Below are 6,960 nucleotides of genomic sequence, written 5' to 3'. Positions count from 1 at the left end.
TGGGCACGGTGGCTTCCACCTGTAATCTCAGCACTTTGGGTGGCCGAGGCAGGCGGATCACAAAGTCAGAAGTTTGAGATCAGCCTAACATGGTGAAACCCCGTCTCTTCTAAAAATACAAAAATTAGCCGGGTGTGGTGGGGGATGCCTGTAGTCCCAGCTACTCAGGAGGCTGAGGCAGGAGAATCACTTGAATCCAGGAGGTGGAGGTTACAGTGAGCCAAGATCGCACCATTGCATTCCAGCCTGTGAGACAGAGAGAGACTGTCTCAAAAAGAAAGAAAGAAAGAAAGAAAGAAAGAAAGAAAGAAAGAAAGAAAGAAAGAGAGAAAGAAAGAGAGAGAGAGAGAAAGAAAGAAAGAAAGAAAGAAAGAAAGAAAGAAAGAAAGAAAGAAAGAAAGAAAGAAAGAAAGAAACTTATCCCATGACGAGATCCCCCACTTTGTCCTACCTGGCAGCACTAGTTCTTCAGTCATTTTAACTAGTATTTTATAGCTCACTTAGATTGTGTTTTCCAGAGAAAAAAGTTATTTATAATAAAAGTTGATTGATTAACACCCCGTAAATGCATTTAAATTAAGCTCTGTTTCTTTCAAAGGCACTCACTATAAATAGACAGAGGCAACTGATAACTGGGTGACTGTTAGTTTAAACAGTTTGGCAGGGCACAGTTTTCATGGAGGTAGGGGGGATGCAGTTCAAACAGCGCCGTTATTCAATAGTGCAGAATGCATGCAGCGACTCTTCCCACCTGCTCGTTATTACCCTTAGTATTTCTTTCTATTGCCCACCATGCCTTAGTTGGGCTAAACTCTCACCCCAAATTTCTATGTATTTTCTCTAAAATCGACTACTCTGAATAGTGGTTCCTTTTATATCCATAAAAATAACCAGGAACTGAAATTACAATATTCTTTTTTTTTTTCAGTCTGTCGCCCAGGCTGGAGTGCAGTGGTGCAATCTCGGCTCACTGCAACCTCCACACCCTGGATCCAAGCGATTCTCCTGCCTCAGCCTCCTGAGTAGCTGGGACCACAGGCCCGCATAATCACGCCCGGCTAATTTTTGTATTTTTAGTAGAGACGGGGTTTCACCATGTTGACCAGGTCTAGAACTCCTGACCTCAAGTGACCTGCCCTCCAAGGCCTCTCAACGTGCTGGGATTACAGGTGTGAGCCACTGTGTGCCTGGCCAGGAATGACAGTATTCTTTACAGTGCAACTTTATCTCGCCAATGAGTTTTTCTGAAAAGTGGCTGTCTTTATCTTAAAGATGGGAAAACGTATATTTACAAACTGTGACACTTAACTTGGGGAATACATTTTACTGGTATTGATGAGCAACTAAAAGCCAGCTTTTAATTCAATTCAGGGATGAAACAAATACTTATTAGGGATCTATGCTATGCGAGGGCCTGGACATTATCTGTAGCCCACACTTGAGATAGTTACAGTGGCGTCACGGAATACTTACCCACCATCCAATCCATTTCTTCCACATTATCCCCGTACCTGCCATATTTACTGTGCCCAACAAACTTCTCTTTGGAGATGAGTGGAGTATGTACGTGCAGAAAGGAAAAAAAGAGGAGAAAAGGTTCCCGTTTGTACCTAAGGGGTAGAAAGTTAGCAAAATTACCTTCACAGATCAAGTCGTTTCCGCCATTTAAATGTGATTCTGCATTGATGAAAAGATCTGATAGCAGTTAGTGGAGGTTTTCTATGTACTTTAGATGACAATACCACTCCTGTACGTCGACAATGCCACAAGATTTCTGTTGAAAGGATATGAGGAGGAATGACAGATAACAGAACATCTGTGTTCCCAGGAAAATGTGTAATGTAGCCAGGCACACTGGCTCATGCCTATATTCTTAACACTTTGGGAGGTTGAGGCAGGAGGATTGCATGAGCCCAGGAGTTCAGGACCAGACTGGGCAACATAGCAAGACCCCATCTCTACAAAAAATACAAAAATACAGCTGTGCATAATGGCACACCTGTGATCCCAGCTACTCAGGAGGCTGAGGCAAGGGAGTCACTTTAGCCTGGGAGGTGGAGGCTGCAGTAAACTCTTAACACATCACTGCACTCCAGCCTGGGCCACACAGTGAGACTCTGTCTTAACAAAAAAAAATGTTTAATGCAGTTCATTTTATATTCTCTTGGGTCCAGTTTAGCTTCTGACATAAAGTAGCAGCTTAACACATCTTTTCATCTTTGTTGAATGGGTTAAAACATATGAATTCTCCTCATCTATTATCTCAAAGCATTCTTTAGTTATAAGTTTAGAGGAATCATATCTTAGCGACACACCCAGATGTGCCTCAGTAAGGATTTGATGCTCCTTATTCTCCATTTTCCCCTCTTTTTTTCTTCCACCTCCTTCATGGTTCCCAGAACATAAGTCTGATGGCTGGAGCTTTGGCATTCACTTTGGGCCATGAAGCGGCTCACACTGGATGGCAGAGAACAAGATAAAGCTAAGGTGTGAATAACCTCACTGTATCTATAGCCTGCCTACCACAAGAGAGAAATCAATTCACCTCACGTACATCTTGCTTTTTGTGCTCTGCATTTTATGTATTTATTTATTTTGAGACAAGGTCTCACTCTGTTTCCCAAGCTGGAGTGTAGTGATACAATCACAGCTCACTGCAGCCTCGACCTCCTGGGCTCAAGTGATCCTCCCACCTCATCTTCCCCAGGAGCTGAGACCACACGTACACACCACTAAGCTTGCATACTTTTTAAAATTTTGTGTAGACATGGGAGCTCACTATATTGCCCAAGCTGGTCTCAAACTCGTGGGCTCAAGCAATCCTCCTGCCTCAGCCTCCCAAAGTGCTGGGATTACAGGCATGAGCCACCATGGCTGACCTTGCGTTCTGCTTTTTAATGTCACATGCAGTCATTCTAAAGCTATTCCTTAACACATTTTAACAACCGGCATAGAAAGAAGGGAGGGAGATGGAGATTGAATATATTCACACAAAGATAGCCCAAGCAAGTGGGTTGGGATGGGAGGGGCAGGTAAGATGAACGGAGAGCTGGTTGGGTGGCTACATCACCGTTCTTGGGGTTGTGTTGTAATAAATCACCTGATGTGCACAGGGATATATGAGTGAAGGATATTCCCCTGTGTGCCCTTCAGCCCGGTAGAGTAACAATATGTCCTTCCCTCCCTGTCTGCCCCAGTAAGGAAGGTGACAAACAGTGTCAATGAAACTCTACACAAACAATTTGAATGTGCCTCTGATTTGTAATCTAGGCTGGCATAGCGGCTCATGCCTGTAATCCCAGCATTTTGGGTGGTCAAGGCAGGAGGATTGCTAGAGCCAAGAAGTTTGAGACCAGCCTGAGCAACAGAGTAAGACCCTGTCTCTACGAAAAAATAATTTTATAAAATTAACTGGGTGTGGTCATGTGAGCCTGTGGTCCCAGCTACTCAGGAGGCTGAGGTGAGAGGATTACTGGAGTCCAGGAGTTTGAGGCTACAGTGAACTATGATTGCACCACTGCACTCCAGCCTGAGTGACAGAGTGAGACCCTGTCTCCAAATAATATTAATGATAATTTGTAATGTAGAAGCGAGCTGGTATGGGATGATGAGGGCTCATTACAGTCATGCCTGCAAAGCTTGTATTGAACATAGAAAAGTTAAAACCAGGTTTCTACAAACACAGAGCCACTTCCCAAAAGTTCATGGACAGAGAGCTCTTCCAGCTGTGTCTGAGACAGAGGAAAAAATATTCACCCTCCCAAGTTTAATCAATTTAGATAGAAATCCACGCTGAAGCAATGTAGATTGAAATATGTAACTCCAGGTTTTTGTTCTTGTTGTTGTTTTGGGTTTTCTTTGGTTTTGTTTCTGACACGGAGTCTCACTCTGTAGCCCAGACTGGAGTGCAGTGACGTGACCTCAGCTCACTGCAACCTCCGCCTCCTGGGTCCTGGTTCAAGCGATTCTTCTGCCTCAGCGTCCGGAGTAGCTGGGATTACAGACACGAGCCATCACGCCCAGCTAATTTTTGTTTTTTAATAGAGATGGGGTTTCACCATGTTGGCCAGGCTGGTCTTGAACTCCTGACCTTGTGATCTGCCTGCCTCAGACTCCCAAAGTGCTGGGATTACAGGTGTGAGCCACTGCACCTGGCCTAGATTTTTGTTTTTAAAAAGGGGTAAGTGGCCAGGCACAGTGTAATCCCAGCACTTTGGGAAGCTGAGGTGGGCAGATCACTTGAGCCCAGGAGTTTGAGACCAGCGTGGGCAACATGACAAAACCCCGTTTCTACAAAAAAAAAAAAAAAAACAACAGAAATTAGCCAGACATAGTGTGTGAGCCTGTAGTCCCAGCTACTCCGGAGGCTGAGGTGGGAGGATCACTTGAGCCTAGGAGTGGAGGCTGCTGTGAGCCAAGTTCACACCACTGCACTCTAGCCTGGGTGGCAGAGTGAGATCCTGTCCCAAAAAGTAAAAATATTAAAAATGGAAAAGTGAGCAAAAAATTGTTTTTTTGCCTTTTGAGCATTCAAAATTTGCAGGAAATTTAACTGTTTTATTCAACCTAAGAGGAGATTCAAGTCTACCATAAACGTCGCCTAAAATGTTTTTTCCTCAGCTTTTATCTTAGACACAGGAGGTGCATGCGCAGGTCTGTTACATGGTATACTGAGCTCAGATAGTGAGCATAGCACCCAATAGGTAATCTCCAACCCATGTCTACCTGTCTTCCTCTCTCCTCTAGAAGTTTGCAGGCGTCTATTATTTCCGTGTTTACATCCATGGAGGCTGAATGTTTAGCTCCCATTATATCCCATGAAATACTACACAGCCATGAAAAAGAATGAGAACATGTCGTTTGCAGCAACATGGATGCAGCTGGTGGCCATTATTCTAAGCAAATTAATGCAGGAACAGAAAACCAAATATCACACATTCTGTCCAAAAGATTTTTAAAGGCCTGTGTTATCAAGGTGTGATGTGACATCCTGCTAGGAAATAAAATAAAATTTCCATGCAGGAAATCAGGCAAGAAATGACTAAATACCTTTCAATGAAAGCAAGCGCCTCCTTCAGCAGGAGGGAAGCTACTTTCTCCTCTTTCATCGGCTGCTGGATAATTTCATGGTTCCGCATAAGGATGCAATTCCAACGCCGAACAAATCCATAACTTGAGTACCAGGAAGTGAAAAACAGAAAGGCGAGGAGAGCGGAGAAAAAGATGACCTTCCACGGCACCGAGAACCAGCGGGCAAGCTTGAGAATGAGAAGCAGCAAAGGAACGAGGCCAGTGAGTGCCGTGGAGATCCACAGTTTGATCCTGAGCCAGCGGTGCAGTTCTGGCTTCCCGGATGCCTGGCAGTCGCTTAAAAGTCCGAAAGGCATCCCGTAAAAGTAGTGAAAACCATGGTTGAGCGGGTGGTAGCAGTGATCGTTCCGAGAGGCGCAGCTCAAGCCCAGGTGCCATTTGCCTAAGAGTAAAACAAAATCGTAGCAAGGCTGATCGGTCTCTGGAATGTGGGCTTCCCTTTGAAAAAGTCGAACATAACTCTCACTCTGTTGTCATCACGGATTTTTCTGGGTATTCCCAATGACTTCCCTGGTATGGACATGCCGCCAACAGGCTTCTCCCTACCGTACGCCTCTTTCAGACAAAACCGCGCAGCAGGAACCTCTTTGCTACAAGGAGAGGAGCCTGGTGTTGGATTCAGAAGAAGCCTTTTGCTTCATACCAAACAACCTCATGAGCAGCCAGGTATCTGGAGGCTGCTAGGACGCCAGAGGCGATGTCTTGCTTGTCTGGTGCGGACAACAGCAAGGATTTCCGGCGCACCTTGCACACTCGTGCTTTTATCTAGCGGTGCCTTCCGACCCTCTCATTCCATCTCACTGAAACGTGATTGAGATTTTATAGATGGAACACCTCTTCTAGGTCCCCAAGCTGGGGATGGCAAACTAGCCAAAGAATTTCATCAAGACCCAAATGATTACAATGGTGCAACTAAGTCCTTTGATCAAGCACAACGCGAGGGGCCAGGGCATGCTCTGATTTGTCTGCACACATTATTGTGTTCAACATTCCCAGACCCTTTACTATGAATAGAAAACACATTATAGAGATTTTTTTTTTAAGAGACAAGGTCTTGCTCTGTTGCCCAGGCTGGAGTGCAGTGGCATGATTTTAGCTCACTGCAGACTCGAACTCCTGGGCTCAAGCGATCCTCCCACCTCAGCCTCCTGAGTAGCTGGGACTATAGACGTGTTCTACCACACCCAGCTAATTTTAAAATGTTGTTTTTGTAGACCCAAGGTCTTGCTATGGTGGCCCGGGCTGGTCTTGAACTCCTGGCCTCAAGCAATTCTTCTGTCTCAGCCTCCCAAAGTGCTGGGATTACAGATCTGAGGCTCTGCACCCAGCTTATCTAGATTTATTCAGAAGCCTGAGTTGCATTAATTGTGGTAGAGTCGGATCTGAACCCCATGCTCCGACAATGTGAGAACACTGCAAAGCTAATCTAGAGAATTATTGACAGGACACTGGTGGGGTTTACATGGGAATACATGCCCTATTGATGGAAACGTTTTCTTAGCTGAGGATATCTCAGAGCTGTGGCTTATAATTCACATTAAAAATCCTCAAAAATAGGGCCAGATGTGGTGGCTCATACCTGTAATCCCAGCACTTTGGGAGGCGAAGGCGGGCAGATCACCTGAGGTCAGGAGATTGAGAACAGCCTGACCAGCATGGAAAAACCCTGTCTCTACTAAAAATGCAAAATTAGCTGAGCATGGTGGCAAATATCTGTAATCCCAGCTACTTGGGAGGCTGAGGCAGGAGAATCGCTCGAACCCGGGAGGCAGAGGTGGTGGTGAGCCGAGATCGTGCCGTTGCACTCCAGCCTGGGCAACAAGAGTGAAACTCTATCTCAAAAAAAAAAAAAAAAAAAAAAAAAATCCT

Source organism: Callithrix jacchus, chromosome X (assembly GCF_049354715.1).
Source record: "Callithrix jacchus isolate 240 chromosome X, calJac240_pri, whole genome shotgun sequence".
Classification (NCBI taxonomy): domain Eukaryota; kingdom Metazoa; phylum Chordata; class Mammalia; order Primates; family Cebidae; genus Callithrix; species Callithrix jacchus.
This window is presented reverse-complemented; position numbering follows the sequence as displayed.